The sequence below is a fragment of the Diachasma alloeum genome, unplaced genomic scaffold (genome assembly GCF_001412515.2).
Source record: "Diachasma alloeum isolate Michigan unplaced genomic scaffold, Dall2.0 Dall_scaffold_00270, whole genome shotgun sequence".
Classification (NCBI taxonomy): domain Eukaryota; kingdom Metazoa; phylum Arthropoda; class Insecta; order Hymenoptera; family Braconidae; genus Diachasma; species Diachasma alloeum.
In genome coordinates, this window is record NW_021680409.1 from 476,343 (window position 1) to 494,908 (window position 18,566).

Here is an 18,566-nt window from a genome sequence, read left to right on the forward strand (position 1 = left end):
AATTTCTATTAACATTAACCCGTTAATAGGTCCCATCACCCAACTGCTCTCGTATTTTAATCACTCCCCCTCCTAAAACCTCCCATAAGTCTTCCCCTGAGTCTCCTTCACGCACGCATCGACTCTATATGGACTCGTAATAAAGTAAAAATTAAAATTGAAAAATTTTCCTTGAAAAAAAAAAAAAAATTTATCAATTTCCACCAAAATATTGTTGAAATGAATTAAAAAATTTCGAATACAGTTTTATTCAATTCAAATGCGTCATTTTCCCGGTTCATGTAGTGAAAATTGTTCAAGAAAGTTATAATTATAAATTTGGAATAAAAATGCTGAAATCTCTTCCTCAAAACCTTTACTATCGTCCCAAAAATCTCTCAATTCTCGAAAAAACGATTGATCCTCCTCTGAATTCGGGTCACTCCAAACTTCCTCCCCCCCACCCAACCTATTTCTATGAACAATAAACCGTCAATAAGCCCAATCCCGTCACCCAACTCCTCTCGTATTTTACTCACTCCCCCTCCTAAAACCCCATCACTCCCGGCGAGAATCTCTTCAACGCACGCATCGGCTGTTATATACTCGTAAAAACAGGCGGGCTCGTGGCACCCGGCATGACTTTGTGTTTAAACTCTAAAATTAGCGGTCGCGCGAGCGCACACGCTCCCACTCCGTCCCCCTGTCCTCCCACTGCAATGTTTTTTTTTCCCGTCAACTCTCCGTTAAATTAATCGAAGACGCCGAGAAGTCGATCGAGTGCACCTCCCCCCTCCCAATAGACTAAAATTATATCTATTTGTTTCAAGCAACGCCGCAAGCATATGTACAAGGCGCAACTATTGCCCCCAAAAATACCGCGGAAGCGTCTCCCCTTCCCCACCACTCGCCGTCGAAAGAAAACTAGGTGGAGTGGGGCATTTTCCACAAGACGGCGTGCGCGCGCGCGACCAAAATACATGAATTCCTCTTTGCAACACGTGTTGCACACGGGGTCTTCCAACGCCACCACCTCCCCGCCCCTGTTCATCGAAACATCGTTATATACGGAACGGAAATAACATCTGCTCCAGATGAACTCTCTTGACTCAAAAATATTTTTTTTTCTTGGTTGAATGCAACAAAATTGCGAGGCGAATCAACACTATTAAAAAAAAAAATTTCATTTTAATTTTCGAAAAATCCTGAAATTTCAAATTTCACTGGAACTTCAATGGAATTTGTGATTTTTGAACAGTAAGAAGACGAAAAAACTTCAATTTACTGGAATTTTTAATTAAAACTTGGATATTCAGTATCAAAATGCGCTAAATTTTCAACAATTAATACTCGAGTGGAATTGAAAGTTGCAGTTTTCATAAATTTTTTACGTCAAATTGGAAAATTTCAATGACAAAATTTTTTGGAATTTTTTGCTCGAAAGATTGGGGTATTTTACGGTGCTTCGGGAGATTTTGGATTATTTACAATTTTTTAATGGAGATAATCTTGAAAACTCTTAAAGTTAACCATTTTGATAGTATTATGATGAATATAGTCGACCTTGCGATCTAAAGAGCGAAATAAATCAACGAATTTTGCTGTCAAACCAGTCTCAGTTCTGACCCATCAGCTAATTTATTTCTATATAGAAAAAACCTTGAAATTCCCAACAAATCAGTTAATTTCTGGAGCATTTCATGAAAAATATTAACAATTGTGAAAATTCAGAAAATTATTATTCTTATTTCTCACTCCATCTAAAATTTCACAACTTATTTTGATTTTCAATTGAACATAATAACACAGTTGCTATATAACTAACTTAAATCTTGAACTAATCCAAAATTCAATAATAAATTCACGGAAATTTTCCTGACTTTCCTTTAATAAATGAAACAAAATTGAAAGTTCCCATTGGAATATAAAATTTCGAAATTTCGGTGAATTTTGGAATTTTATCCCCTAGATAAATGAAACCGGCCTACCCTCACAAAGTTGATTCCCCTATTTGTTCGTCTCAACAAATAAACTAGAAGGAAAAGTATGGAGAAATGCATGTGAAAATATGTAGAGAGGGGAGCAAAAAAAAGAGGAATTGTGATAGTTTGCTGAAACTTTCACGCAACCTTGGAGAAAGCCAATGAAATTTCCTCCCCCTCCCACTAATTTTCTTAGCGGATCAATTCTTGAGTTGAGTCTCTCCTTCAGGTGCATTACCAATTTAATAATATAAGATTCAAGTGAAAAGTAGACTTCACCGAGTGGAAGTGACACACAAGCCATTCCCCCCCCCCCCNCCCCAGTCTCGTTGATATTTTCGACTCGTTTCAAAATTTCCGAGCGACAAAATGTTGAAAAATTGCACGTAATAAAGGAACACACGACAGCTTATTATGCAATCAATCGGTACCCCGAGGCATAATAAATGGCCAGGATAGACCGTTACGCAAAAGAGTCACATGTATATATAAGTTATGCTGCGATAACAATTGGCTCGGATATGGAAGTCGATATAATAACTAGCCGTCGCGTCGTTTCGTGATTTAAACGACAGTGCATCAAGCTGGAAGAAAAAAAAGGAAAAAACAACAGATAGATATTCAACAGTGTGAGATAAGTATTTATGACCCAGTGATAATTCAATTTTCCTGATAATTTTCAATACCACAAGGCTGTTTTTTAATATTTTATCTTCAGGTTTCCCTCCTCAACATCAATCGGCAAGTTAAGTTGTTAGATTAAATTTTTTTATTCAATAAGATTGTCAACTACGAAAATTGCTAAGAAAATGTTAAACACCCGTTTTTCTATTTTGGAAAGTTGTGGAATTGAAAACTTCAGCATTATGACGTCATGCAGACGTTTTGAGGTTGCTAGGAATCATTAATTTTTCATTATTTATCGGCGCAAAAAATTCGTGTCAATTTTCGTATGAATAAAATGAATCAGGCAAAATCCCAGCTATTTACTCGGGTCGAGGGCTTTTTTTCCTTCAATTTGCCTTCATCGAAATAACCAGATCTATTTTGAGGTTACTGAGCGAATATCGCGTGTACGCAAGTTTATACATTGAAAGAGGGGGTAAAGTGGGTATTAATGGAGTATAGGTAGTTTTCAAACTAGTCTTTACCAGAAAAATCGATGGTATTGAGAAAAAAATGCAGTTTACGGTTGAGTGTTTTCCATTGGTTTTTTTCGACTGAATTTTATTCTTTGATTGAGTTGATTCATCAAATTGAATAATTACAGACGTGACAATTGATCTATAATTTCTATATGGTCTTTTTTCAGTCTTACATATCGAAAACTTCGCATTTGGAAATTTTTGAAAATTCAAGTAACAGTTAATTTTTAATTTCTTTTTTCTTAATGTTGTGAGTTGAATTGTTGATTTTGTGAATTTTTTAATTACTTGTTTCGCGTGAATAAACTGTAATAATAAACTGTAAATACAATTTTTAGCTGAAATTTCAGTTCAATTATTCCATGAAAATTACTAGAAATCAGGGAAATTCAGCAAAATTTGGTCATGAATATTAATGTTTTAAGAGGAATTCTCGCATTCTTGCTGTTAAAAAATTAGGAATTTCATATACTAGGAAAGGGGGCGTGCTTCGCCCGTGCATGATTGGCTACTCGTTTCTGCATATTATTCTTGATCATTATGTATTCATTTATTCATGGAGAATGAGTTAATGTCCGCTTTTATTATGTTCAGATTTGAAAAAAAATTTGAGAAAATGATCTTTAAAAATTTTGACGACGAAAAATCCCCGTTGTTTATGAAATCAGGTGTGTTTTCCAAGTGTGAAAATGTAAGCTTTTTCGAAGAACTGTTCACCAATTTTCATGTCAATCCTCTATTAAAAAATGGATGAAATATTTTCAGTCAGAAATCTATTTCGCCAAGCCTATGCTAGACTTAGGAATATTTCAAGTTTATCTTAGTTTGTGCATAGAAAATACTTATTTATATATAAAATGTATAGAATAATAATACATTATATACATAATATATAAATTTTATTGCTATTAATAACATTATCATGATTTTATATATTTTATATTACATATTTTTATATTTATATTTTATATAAACAAGGATTTTTTATTGATAAGCTAAGATAAACTTGAAATATTCTTAAGTCTAGCATATGCTTGGCGAAATAGATTGCTGACCAAAAATGTTTCACCTATTTTTTAATAAAGGAATTTTCAGGGAGGATAATTTAGGATTTTTCTTCGCAAATCCATTTCAATATCACTCTCCTGAAAGCAACCTGACTACCCGACTGTCCATTAAATTTCAATTTTCTTTCAACAGTGTATTTTCGTCGATAAACCTCGATCACTCGTACATCACAACATGCGTGTATTGCTCAAGTGCACAAGGCTTTCGAGGTCGTCGATAATAACGAACACGAGTTGGAGGAGGGGGAGAATTCCAGACTTAAGAGCGGACCCAACAACCCAACCGAAACCACAAGAGAAGTCGAACAACGGTGAGGGCACCCAACAACGGGACTCCCTATGCCAAGACGTGTCGAGGTCAACCATCTCTTCGATTTTGTTCATTACCCCTCGCATGAATATGAATTATTGTTTAAAAAAAATCAATGAGTTACTCGTATGAAACGAAAACAACAGATTCCTAGACGATTAAACGATATTTTCTGCTCGAGTGGATGGAAATTTTTGAGAGTTTGTTTACAGTTCAGAAATGAATGCTAGTGTTGGGTCACAGAGAATAAAGAGATCTCTATTGTATGAATTTTGTTTTGCTTTTGTGACTAATCAAGTGATGAAAAAAAAATGTTTCGAGGTCTAGGCTTTCTCTCGTTTTGAAGGTATTTTTTCAGGATGAAAAATGAGTTCTGACTCGTCCAAATCGCGTAATTTCGGCAAGAGATAATGATAATACAGAAGGGCCCGTTTTAACTCGCCCCGAATTTTTTTATGTTACTCTGTTAGAAAATTACTCTTGAAATTTCAAGTAAAAAATCTTGAAATTTTTAACAACGAAAAATTTCCATTGATCTTGTTATTGATAAGTGAGTCAATTTTCTTGAATATTCAATGAAATTTGATCTCTCAGGTTCATACGACAATGAAAATTACTGAAAATCGTGAAAATTCAGGCAACTTTTCTTCTGAAATTTTAATCTCTTGAAAATTCAATTGAAATGTTTAATTTTCGCGATAGGTGTAAAAATCCAAGTTGTCATTGAAAATTCAATGATCATTCATCATGAAAAACTTAATTTTATTGAATTTCCAAGATGAATCAGGAATTCTATGAACAATTTAGTCTAAAATTGAATTCAAATTCCGAATATTGAAAATTCAAATGCATCTGTTACTTAAATTTCAAAAACTTTCTAACAGTGTAGAATATTCCAATTCAGTTGTGAACATCCAAACCAATAGTTGAATGATCTTGAAAAAATCCATGTGAGTAGCCCCCACCGGAAATGAACATAACAGAACATCTACGAGAGAGAGAAGAGCTCATTCCCACAACGAGTCCCATTTACGCCTGAGACCCAATACCACAATAACTCCCCCTTCTCTACTATTTAATTTCCCCTCTACTGATGGGTCTCGTAACGCGACAAAGGTGTTTACTCGTATTAAACCCCCTCAGCAGTAGTTCGTCATTGGAAGTTCGGGAGAAAGTTGTTTTGGAGGTGAAGCTGATTGGACGAATGACGAAATCACGGAAGCACGAACGGGGCCCAATCGTCGCACTGCCAACTTTCTCAGAGCTCTTAACCCCTTGACCATTATATAAATCTTTGGTTCTTCGGTAACAAAGAGAAAAAATTGTTGAATATATTAATGAAATATGATGAGTCAGAGACCTAATTTTTTCCCGCGCTCGAAAACTCCTTGTTTCTTCCTTTCATGCAGTATTTCATGTGAAAAATCGGTAAGGACCCCTCGCAATGTCTGCGCATGCGCAGGATCACGGGCAAAGTGACGAATGACAGTTGACAGGCATAACCCTCGAGATCGCGTCGTTGCCACGCGATATTTTTCCTTCCCCTCGAGGAAAAAAATGACATGAATGAGGAACTATTCACAAATATATTTCCTAGAATTTTTTTTATAACGAAATTATTGAAATGAATTGTTTAGATTTCAAGAAGCTTAATGAGTAAGAAATGTCACAATTTTATCATCAAGTTTATTTAATAAAAATTATAAAAAATTATTTCATGAACGAGATAGTAACGTCACACTCTCTAAACTTCGTAGTTTTAGGACTCACTATGAGGCGCTACGTCCGCTCCAGTGTCAAGCATAAAGTGAGGTTAATCGTCAGGTTGTTAATGCTCTAATAGAAAAATTACACTTTTTTTAAAAAATTTTCAATGTCAATTTTGAAGTCTGAAAAATTCAATTATAAAGGTTCTAAATATTGCTCATTAAGGATATCCAAGTATGGGAAAGATTTGAAAAAAAAATCATGACTATTCAGCATCATTAAAATTACATTTTACACAAAATTATTATTGTTTTAAACATTTGTCTTTTATAAATAAATAATTGAAATTGTTTAAACTTTTGGAAACCTAATTTTTGTAGACATGAAATCGATTTCTGGTTGAATTCTGAATGTGAATAAATTCGTTACGATTCCGAACAAATGATTTTTATGATGGAGAATGGATTGTTTATAAATTATTTATAAAAAATGGTCGTAATTCTCAAAAATTGCAATTTTTTAATCATTTCATCAATCAATTCCTCCAAAAGCAAACTTTCTAATTTTTTTTCAGATTAAAAAAATTTTTTCTGCCGTTTAATATCAAAATTCAAATTCAGTCCTGAAGTTAAAGGGGTCAAATAAAAATTTTTAAGTTCGACTACAAAAGTAGCAGAACATTTCCCTGGAGAAAAAATAGCCAAAGAACTTGAATATCCTTAGTAAGTAATTAATTATCAAAAGTTGAAGATTTCCAACGATCGAGAAACGCTCATGACGTCACGTACACGCACGAGCGCTGGACTAATTACAAGGTGGCACGAGCCAACCTAACCTACTCTGGACTTGTACCTCGGCCAATGGAGGACGACGACTCCCCACTCGTTTCACACTCAGCTAACGGAGTGTTAGACAACCGGAGTTGTGACGTCATGGCCAAAAAGTTGAGTTCGAAAACTGTTCATTTTCAATTAATTACTACGAAATATCTAGGCAATATTTTTCCATAATTGGACTTGTTCAGAGATTTATGAGTTATTCAGAACGCAAGAATCGGGGAATTAGGAAAAATTGAGCTTCTTGCAAGTTGCCTATTGATGATCTCAAAACCACACAACCTCACTTCCCTCGACTGCGCTGATTTCATTTCTCAAGAACCAAATTTGACTGGAGACGGCGTTGACGGACGTGAGGTGTGATGTCATTCAAGGGCATCTGAGCCTTTTTAAATGATCATTTTCCAATTATTTTTTTAATAAAAAAAACTATTTGCAAAGTTATACTTCACATTTAGACATAATTTGGCATGAATAATGGAATAAAAAAATTGTATTTTTCCGGGCTGTTGGGATGGGGTTTTTTACTCGTGTGGCGTTGGCGTCCGAGCCGAAGGCGAGGCCTGGCCAACCACACGTGTAAAAAATCCCATGGCAGCAGTCCCGGGTGAATATTTTTTTGTTGTGATTTTCAAGTTTCCGAGTGTGGGAAGTATGGAATCCCATTTCCCAGACTAGGAATTGTGAGAAACAATACATTAAAATAACTTTCCAGATTCAATTTTTGCAAAATTTTCGAAACTACTTGGACAAAACGGGTCGTTTTTTTTCAATCACCAAAAAGTTCAGTAGTGAAACGATAAAGCGGTCTAAGTCGATTTTGACTATTGACCAGTTTTCAATGAATATCTCGAAATCTAAGGAAGATAGCAAAATTTTTGTTATAACCTTTTTTCTAGCACTCAACTCGCTCTACAAAAAAGGTTCTTATGACAATTTCACTATCGCCATCAGATTCGACGATATTCCTCGAAAACTCAGCTAGGGGCTTTCGCTAGTGGCCAAATTGACTTGAACCGTTTTACCGCTTCGCTACCGAATTGTTCCCGAATGAAAAAAATTCTTCAAAAATGAAAAAAATGTCTTTGAACCTTGAAGAAGATAGTTTTTTGATTATGTAATTTTTTTCACTGGACAAGTATTTGTCATCGAGGCAAATAAATAAAAGTGCGTGCAAGAGGCGAGGTCGATTTTTACTGAGGACACGAGTCCACTCTCGATCGTCTTCATTACATAACCACAAATACAATTACAAAAATATAATTGCATCTCACCTTGGGACACTATGGAGAGAAAAAAACATGTAATGGTTTGAGAATCATGAGGAGGGGGTCATTTGACACCGAAGGTCTCGCTCCCCTCCCCTATTTCATCGTATACATGCGTCATCCCTCTTTCTCTCGTCGTGGAACGAATTCACCGTGAAATTTGAATTTTGCGTAGCGGGAAGTTTCGTGAGAGTCACTGGTGGAGGAAATGTAATTGAGATGTTTCTGTTTTTGCGGTATGAATTAAAATCCAATGAATAATGGAAGTAGTTTTTTTGGGATTGATAAGGACTGAACGGGAACGGGGATAAACGACCTTGAGGTGGGAAATTCTTTGTGAGTGATGAGAAGAGTGAAGGTTAGATGGGAGAGACACGTAGTCATTGGCGCGTCCAAGTCTCTCTAACTCATGCTTACATTACCTCTCAGCCACTTCGGCGGATGTAAATGTTTTTATTTTGATAGCATCTCGGAAGCCAATAGGGTTACGAGAAATTATCAAAAAACCTTTTTTGTGGAGAATTTCGCCAGCTACAAAAAAAGTCGTGTGGTATTTTCACGTAGATGTTTTACTCTCGAAGTAGCTGCGCATTAAGGCCAAAGGCAATTTTTCCTCTTTAAAATTTTGCAAATTCATCCGGTAAATTCATCAGTAAAATGTTTCTATCTCAACCCCCAACCTGAACTATTATGCAATGATGATTGAAACGATATTTATATTGATGTTAAACAGGTATTACTCGCGCATTTTGTCTCTAGACGTAGCGTCTGAGTCTCCCTAACATATTGATTAACATAAATATTTTTATTACGAAAATTACTCAGAATACCTTTTTTGAAGATCTCTAAATTCTGTACTAAAAAGTCTTTCAACATTTTCTTCTAAGTATTTTTGTCAATATTCTAACTTCAAAAATTCCGAGCGAGTAAAAATGGTCCCTCTTTAATTATGGATATCTCGTGACCAAATGACGCGATCTGGGTGATTCAAATCTCATTTTGAAGCCTTAAAAGATATCTTTAAAATGAAAAACAAAGAATTTGTAAATTATACTTTGCCGTTTTCGAGTTTCCACAAGTTCCAATTTGAAAGTTCATTTGTTTAAATCATCATAAAAATATTTTCGTCTTCAATGTTTTAGCCCCGATCTTCACAAGCTTCTGAAATCCAATAACAACTAACAATAAGTCAAAAATACATCCACACGCATATCAACAGGTCAATTAATCCCGAAATCAAATTATTTCATTAAACTTTTTACCTCTCCTCGTCTCCATAATTACCCACTGGTACTCCGGTGTAAATACGTTTAATATGGTTTTCGTTCGGCCACTTTAACGACCTATCAACCGCGTCAAAACACTCGACTCGATTAAAGGACGTATCAAGGACGCTTTGAAATTTCACCGTGGTTGAGCGGAAAAAAGGAGTGGGCGGGGAAAAAAATCAGAAAAAACTTCCTCTCTCCCGCTTCTCGTTCTGTCTCGCACCCCCGTCGAGACCCTCCGCTCTTGCTCGTTCATTCATTCGCGACCTCGCCGGGTACTCCACGCGTCATGCTTCGTTTTATAACGTACATATTACTATTCTTAAGATTATTCTCCTCTTTCCCCTCGATGTAGTCGTTATAATTTCACGATGAAGAGGAAATGAAATGAGATTAGAAATTTCTAATTGATATTATTTCAATATATTACATTGTTAAAAATTTTTGGTTGAAATTTCATGAAATTTCGTCCTTGAAAAATCAAAATTTTAAGGAGAAATCAATAGAAATTTTAAAAATTAAGATGAAAATTGAAATTTATTAAATTTTTAGTGAAATCTCGACTTTCATGATTTTTTCAAACGGAATCAAATTCCAGTGTTACTCTCCTGAAAATTATTAGTCAACTGTCCCTGAATTCAACTTTTTTTCCAAAAGTATCCGTCCTAATTTCATAATGAAGAGAAAGCAATGAGATTAGTTATTTTTCATCGACATTGTTTCAATATTCACGATGATAACATTCCATATCTATTGACCAACATCTTTGTTTCCTATTGGTCGTTGGAGTGAAAGCCCGATGATATTGATCCCCATGGGAACTAGATCGAATACCGTAACGTGCCGACTTTTTAATCAAAGATATTAACATCGAAATAATCAACAACCCGAGACCATTCAATTATCCTCGAAGATAACAACCCCAACTCCTCCTACACAATTTTTATCTTCTTCCTCACTAAAAAATTAAAGCGAACGTGTAAACAGTCACCAAGCTAATTAGCCCAAGTAATTACAAAAAATTATGAACGCAACTAGACTGTTGACAGCAATTTTCAGGTGTAATCGAATGAGTTTATCAGCAGCAATGAGTCTACACGGAAATCTCCTCGAAAAAAAAACAACAAAACATTACAGATAGTGTGGAGTTTTGTACAAGAAAAATCTGAACTAAAAATGGTCATAAACCCACTGCGTTGAATTAAAACGGCTGTGCTTCACCGCCAAACAGCCGATAAGCAGTGCTCGAGCGTCCTCGTATCGATTTGTGTTATCGCCGAGGACGCACATTACGCACCATTCTCCTTCGATTTTCATACGTTATATTTTTCCCCAGTGTTTTTTCCTCATTTCATTATTCCATTTTTTTCAGGTCTGGGGAAGAGAAAATAAAAATCACCTCACCTGTCGCGTTGATCCGATGAAACCCGAGCAAATGTTGAGTAAAATAGTATTTTATAATTTTATAATTGAATAAATTTGAACATTCACTCACTCACTAGATTTCTTTCCAGGAAAATTGAGCCGTGCTATTGAAGACGAGAAAAAAAATAAACGAAGCATGAACATCACACATTGTGTGAACTACCCTGCAATCGAAAATTACCAATTCATTTGACAACTTTTCATACATTATAATTTTTTTTAGTGTCTTTTTCCCTCATTTAATTATTTCATTTTTTTCAGGTCTGGAGAAGAGAAAATGCAGATCGCCTGACTTGTCGCTCCGTCAATGTTGAGTAGAATAATATTTTATAATTGAATAAAGTTGAGCATTCGCTAGCTCACTAGATTTCTTTCCAGGAAAATTGAGCCGAGTTATTGAAGACTGAAGAAAAAAAAGTAAACGAAGGATAAACATCACACATTGTGTGACCTACCAGGCAATCGAAGATTACGAATTGGTTATACGTGACTCTCTGACACATCTTAAGAACAATCACCCGTTGTGAAAGCTAACTTAGCCGGCTGCATCGCACCGAGACCGTATTTTCTACATCCGTCTGTCTCTGTCTATATCGTACCCATTTCCATCGTTTTGTACATAACCAACGATAAAGTGAGTATTACCCACGAGTGTAAATCCCCCCCTCTTGTACCGTTGATTCATCGTTCAGTGATGAATTTCCATGTTTAGACAGTTGTGAAAGCTATTAAATTGTTTTAAAACATTGTTCATTCACCCTTTGGTTTATTATTTTACCTTTACCTACTCTGAGAGTTGTCAAATGAAACAATTTATGCATCAAAATCTGAATATAATGGAGGAAGAACGAGATGTTCAGCTTTAGTTTATTATTTTCCCTGGTACCACCGTACTCTATGAAGCTGAAATTAGCCGAACATTCGACTGCAAAAAATTCAATTTAGGAGATTTTTGGGGGTTTAAGGGTCAAAGAATATGTGCAAACTTTTCTCAAGTGCAAATAACTTTGTGTGTGACTTGAAAATATTTATACATCCCTAGATTCACCTACATCAAAACTTTCGCTAGTTTCAGTTTCATACTTGCTCTGGGAGTTGTCGAGTGAAAAAATTTATCCACGAAAATCCGAACATAATAAAAGAGGAATCAACTAGGGAAATGAGAGATGTTCGGCTTTAATCATCATTTCTATCGACTGTGCACACGAAACAAAAAGAAAGTTTCAAGACAGAAAGAAATAAAAAGTTTTAGTTTCTAGGGAAATTCTAACATCGTGATTTTGTCACTAATTTTCAATGACAATCTCTAAAAATTACGCATATATCCCTGAAAACTAAAACGTATTGTCTGGAAGATTCATAAAAAAATCAATCCATTATTCTCGAATAAAAATGATTTGTGTGCAAAGACTTATTTCCCCTTAACCTGAGAATATCAAAACCGGCAAGTTGTCAAGTTATGTCACTCTCTCGTACAACAAAACTACCATGAAGTGGTTTAACCACCACCAACAATTCCTGCTCACTTAAACAACTTCGCAATCCACAAGTTGTCTAAAAATACATGAATCGATTAATGCTCACCTGAGGCACGTAAATTACTGGGTTATTATCCCCGTGACTTTTCTCCCTGTTTCACCACGCACGTTGAATATCAACCGTATATAATCCAAAATATTGGGGTACTTGTTATCACTCACCACAACAGACACAACAAAAAATATATCAATAGGAATATTAATTCCTGTCACTTGGGCATCACGTGCACAATTTAAAAAAAATCAATTTGTCAATGAAGTATAAATCCACTCACAAATATCCAATCAAAGTACACAAAAAAAATACAAGTTCCCACTTGAAAAATTGCCACTCGGAATGGAAAAGTCAAGAATTAAAATCCTTCAAAAAATTATAAAAATCACACGCCTCATTGAATCCAACAGTCAATAACTCGAGGCTTTCTTGAATGACGAGGTAGTATAGATCTCCAATTCCTCAAAACATCAAAACTCCTGTCATCCTTCAATTATCATCAACTCCTAATCAAAAAATCCCGCCATAAATCCCCTCAAAAATTCTCATCCACCAAACAATTAAAAAATAATCCTTATCAGCAATAAAGTCCATCAAGGAGAGAAAAAAAACTCTAAAATATCCGGGTGAGCATAATATTCTTCTGCGGTGTCTCCTCGACCCGGCGTGCGCGCTAAACGGTTGAAAGTAATACTGTCTGGTGAGAGGTTGTTGAAGCCAACGGGCGGCTGGTTGTAGCCCCCGGTGCCTGCGGCGTGTGTCTGTCCCTGTTCTACCGTCGATTCGTTGTCGTCGTCGCAAACCCTTCGTCTCTCTTCGTCTCCCTCGTGTTCCCCCGCCGGCGACCCTCTGCCCAGCGCGCATCTACCGAGGGAGACAGCCCTATTCTCCACTCCATGAGTGCGAGCGAGACGACATTAAGGTAGTGATGGTGGGAGTTGCGGCGGCGGCAACAGCAGCAGCACAGCAGCGACGACACACGGCAGAGGACGAAGCGGAGCGAGGGGCGAACTACTACAGTACCAATACAGAGAGGTGCGTGTGGAACGTGAACAAGCTGGCAGTGGCCGGCGGAAGAGGGGAAGCCAGGGGGGATGAGAGGGGCGGGGTGGGCAGGAGAGAGAAGAGAGAAGTGAAGCGTCGGTCTGTCGACGTTCCGAAGGGGTAGGGTAGTGGGAATGCTGGCACCGTGCGACGGCGTTTTACGCCCAATAGTGGGGATGGAAAATTGAAGTGAGACGGAGGGATAGGGCCTTATGGGTGCGAGGGGTCGACGAGGACGCCACCCGAGGGGTTGTCGTGTTAACGGGGGTGGGGAGGTTTGACCTGAGCTAGTTCCCCTCCATTCAATCCACGGCCACAATATCGGTTATAGCGAGCCACTGTTGCCAGATTGTGGCCCCCTCTCCTTAAAATTCTCTCCGTCTCTTGGCCGGTTGTATACACGGTTGGGAGCTAGGTGGATGATGGAATGGGAGGGAGGGAGAGGAGAGAACAGAACAAATGTGACGATGAGCGTTTGAGAGTATTTCCTTTGCTCGCGTGTGGGTGGAGCCCCGACCCGAGAGAAAGGTCTCAGGATACTATGGTGTTTCGTGTTGAACGAACCAGCGGCGAGTTTTGTCGCCTCATTTTGGGGATTCTGATTGAAAATTAGTTAATTTTTTTTAAGGATATTTATTGATTTCTTTTCCTCGTTTTATTGTATTATTTATATTAAATTAGGGTGATTCGGAGGAAAATTTTGTAAATTGTTTTTCTTTATGAATAAACATAATTGGAAAATTATTAGTTGAAAACTCTCAGATGACCTTGAACGACGTCACATCTCTAGTCTATCAACGCCATCTGTCGTCGAATTTGCATCTTGAGATTAATTAGAGTACTATTTCGAACAATTTCATGAATAAATGGGGAAAAAGTGAATCAACAGTGTAGCGAAAGTAGCGCCTCGTAGTGCATCAACTACCAAGTGTATGGAGTTGTGACGTCATCATCCCCGCCCTGCAAAATTTTTTGATAAGTTTTATTAAATGAACGAAATAATGAGATTGTCTAATTTTGCCTAGATTGAAGTCTAATAAATCTAAGAATTCATTTCGATAATATGGATATTTCCTCATTTGTTTTTCTTCATTTATCCCATTATTCATGTCCAAATTATGTTTAAATTCGAGGTATAATCTTATATAAATTATACTTCGAATTATACTTTACAAAAAAAACGATCGAAAATGAACGAATTATCGCCACCCATGATTAACCTCAAAGTATCATTCACGGTGATGCGAAAGTAACGCCTCGTATGAATCAATTACAAAGTGTAGGGACTTGTGACGTCATTTGTGCCGCCCTGCGAAGATTTTTCCTAATTCTTATTAAATCAATGAAATGATGAAATTTCATAATTGTTCAGATTGAAGTCTAAAAAAAAATCTACAAAATTTTCCCAATGCTAGAGATATTTCCTCATTTGTTTTTTTTCATTTATCCGATTATTGACGTTAAATTATATCTAAATTTGAAGTAGAACTTTGTCAAGTATTTTTTTTAACGATCGCAAATGAACGATCCCCACCCATGATTAACCTCAATTTATTCTTCATGCCGATGCGAAAGTAGCGCCTCGTATGAGTCAATTACGACACGTAGGGAGTTGTGACGTAATTATCCTCTCTCCGTAAAATTTTTTGATAATTTTTATCAAATAAACGAATCTATCAGATTTAGGAATTTCTTAAGTATTGAGCTTCTTAAAATCTAAAAATTCAGTTAAATAATTTTTTCATAAAATTATGGGAAATATCAGTTCTTTTTTTGGGGAATTTCTCCTTAAGGGGAGATGGCACCCCTTTGTCTACATCAAATCTTAGAATTGTGTTTTGTCCTACAATTATTAATTTCTATCTATGAAATTACTTTATCGCGTCGATTATCGCATTGTTGAGTAAATGAAGTAGTTTAATGAATAAAAAATAATAATTGCAGGAGAAAACACAATTCTAAAGATTCATATTAACACAGGGGTTCCGTTTCCCCTTAAGTAGACATACATAGAGGGCTACGTGGAGGGATTGATAACAGATATTCACTTATGAATGTGGATTTTTGTTATTCGAGAGCTCATAATTTTTATTAAAGGGAGACTACTATGAGTTTTAAATGTCGCAGGCTATTGGAATGCGATTTCTCATACATTGAAGATTGACTATATATGTCTAAAAATGAATAATTAGTCTAAAAAAAACTAATTGTTTATTGCTCGTTTACCCCACAAATGCTTAATATGTTGAAAATGGTCCAAGGCCTCCAATTTCTAAGCTTCAGAAGTTTCTTTTCTGCAAAATTTTTGGAAAAATATGTACAATAACAATTACAAATTAGTTTTTTGAAATTCAACTCCTACATAGCTAATTCCGTTATTATTTTAATAAAAAATCGCACCATTTACGTAAAATAGCCTGGAAAATATTTCTGAAAGAATCGAGAATATATTTTTAATCTTTTAAGAATAATTTTTCTATTTTACATGAATGGCGGAAATTTTTATATTAAACAAAACGAAATTAGCTGTGTAGGAGTTGAATTTCAAAAAACTAATTCGTAATTGTTATTTTACACATTTTTTCAAAAATTTTGAGAAAAAAATACCTCTGTAGGTGAAAAATTGGAGGCCCTGGACTATTTTTAACATTTTAAGCGTCTGCAGAGCAAACGAGCAATAAACAATTCATTTTTTTTGCACTAATTATCCGTTTGTAGACATATATAATCGATCTTCAATGCGTGAGAAATTTCACTTCAATATCCGACGACTTTAAAAATTCATAGTAATCTCCCTTGAAATAAACGAATCTGTCAAACTGAGGAATTTCTTACGTATTGAGTTTCCTGAAATCTAAAAATTTATTTAAATAATTTTGTCATAAAATTGTGGGAAATATCACTAGCGTTTTTGGAGGGGTATTAATAATAGATATCCACTTATGAATGTGGATTTGTATTATTCGAGGGCTGAATAAAAATGTTTTCGAGTGCTTAGCCCCGGGGAATTTTCACCAGGTATTGGAGTGCATGGTCGGGTGAAGCTGGGGCACTCGGGTCTAGGTAAATATGCGAGGAAGCACATAAACGTAAATGTGTCAATGCCTACACTTCTTGTCTTGGATGATACATGGGGTTATCAGGCTGTTTTTATTTTTTTTAAAGTTCGTCTTTGTTGGTACGTCAAATGTTTGGAAATGTACCAGTGGAGGACCTTCGGATATGAAGGCCAGAGTTCGTAAAAAACGGAAATTTTTTTCGTTCGAGTGACGTGCGCACAGCACGTTTGGACGGCACGTGCCATACTAATGAGCTTAACAGCTCCTTCCGGAGATTTTTTAAGTGTATCTTAAACTTTGATCTTGTTCAATTGGGATTGCAGGGGGTGGCGAAAGGCAGCCCCGGTGGTGATTACCGGAATTATGAGATTTTGTCGGGAGTTTGTAGTTCATGTTGTTCTGGAGAACGGAATTTTGGTGATAGGTGTTTTTCAAAACAGGAAACTGATGTTTTCAAGGGAGTAAATATGGTTTCGAATTCAAATATCTTTGGTGTTAGGCGTAATTTCATCGGATAGGTGGATTCCGAAACGGGACTTTTCAAAATGAATTAATCATTGTCTTGAAGATTTCCTGGATACGTGGAGATATAAGTTTTTAGATGAACTGTTCCGTAATTTTTAGACCGATTCGACAATGAAATTTTCATCATAAAAAATCGGAAAATTGAGGCGACTATTGTTTTAAATTTTCAATCTATTGGAAATTCAATTGAAAGTTATGTTCGGCTTTCAAAATGAATTTAAGAATTCAAACTGTCGTAGAAATATCAATGATCGCCCAATACGCAGAACTCAATTTTGTTGAATTTCAAAAATGGATGAGAGCTTTCATGAACAATCTGATTTGAATTAAATTTCAATTAACAGCATTGGAGATTTAAATGCAGCTGTTATTGAATTTCAAAATATGTCTAAGGGCGCAGGGAAATTGTTTTCTTTTGTGAGAATAATATTCTTTTGATAGGCTAAGTTATGTCTTTCTAAAGACAGTTCTGATGTTTATACAAATTATTGCAGATTTGTGAAAAATCGTAAAATTCTACGGAAATTTCAAGGAATTTCGATATCGAAAGTTAACAATTGAATGGAACAATCGATGGAAACAGCAAATTTCAATTCAACTCTTCCACAAAAATCAATAGGAATTAGGAAAAGTCCGGTGATTATATTTTTGAATTTTGAATTAACTCTAGTTGGTCACCATATGAGACCTTGCGACTTCGGTCACTTCCGCGGGGATTCGCCGCCGTGTTATTTAGACTCGGGTATTGCCGAGTTTACACTACCCGGGAGCGTTTATCGAGTTTTCGGCAACGTTGCACAGCGGGCAATTTCATTAAAAAAATTAAATCATTTTTTAAATTACTACAGGGTGACAATTAGAAAGTTGCCTAAACTAATCGTTTATAACTTTGAAATGAGTGCCAGGAAAAAAAAGAAAAATACATATGAATAGAGTAAAGATGACATTTTTATTTGAAATTAGTTTCAGTTGAATCGGACACTTCTAATAGATACTTATTGAGATTTGAAAAAAATTGACAAATTGAGCCAGGAGATAACTATTAATGGTAAATATTTTTGAAGTGATCTTCAATCGTATTTGTACAATAATCAAGCCGTTTTCGGAAACTATGAAAAACTTGTTCAATCTGAGATGGAGAAATACCAGAAATTCCGTCTCTGATGGCTTTTTTCAAATCATCTTTGGTCTCGGGTTTTTCCGCATAAACATTATCTTTCAGGAAGCCCCATAAGAAGTCACACGGATTCAAATCGGGTGAATAAGGGGGCCATTCCATATCTCCATGCGCAAACTTGGGGTATCCTAATCCGATGACGCGATCACAATACACTTCATAAATAGCTTCAAATGCGTCCTTAGTTCTATGCGGTGTAGCACCATCTTGCATAAAATAATAGTTCTTAACCAATTCTTTT

General features: G+C 35.9%; 1 protein-coding gene and 1 long non-coding RNA gene across 2 annotated transcripts in view; one reads left to right on the forward strand and one right to left on the reverse strand.

The window, feature by feature from the left end:
* LOC107037791 (zinc finger MIZ domain-containing protein 1) overlaps positions 1–13,265 on the reverse strand; it is a 26,690-nt gene extending 13,425 nt beyond the window's left edge. The window contains exon 1 of the mRNA XM_015256545.1: positions 12,572–13,265. The gene's annotated coding sequence lies outside the window, so the exon portion shown is untranslated. The remainder of the gene's footprint in view (positions 1–12,571) is intronic.
* On the forward strand, positions 2,497–4,749 carry LOC107037792. Its single transcript, XR_001460868.1, has 2 exons — positions 2,497–2,590; positions 4,307–4,749. It is a non-coding gene; the product is annotated as an uncharacterized LOC107037792 (long non-coding RNA).
* Positions 13,266–18,566: the final 5,301 nt, after the last annotated feature.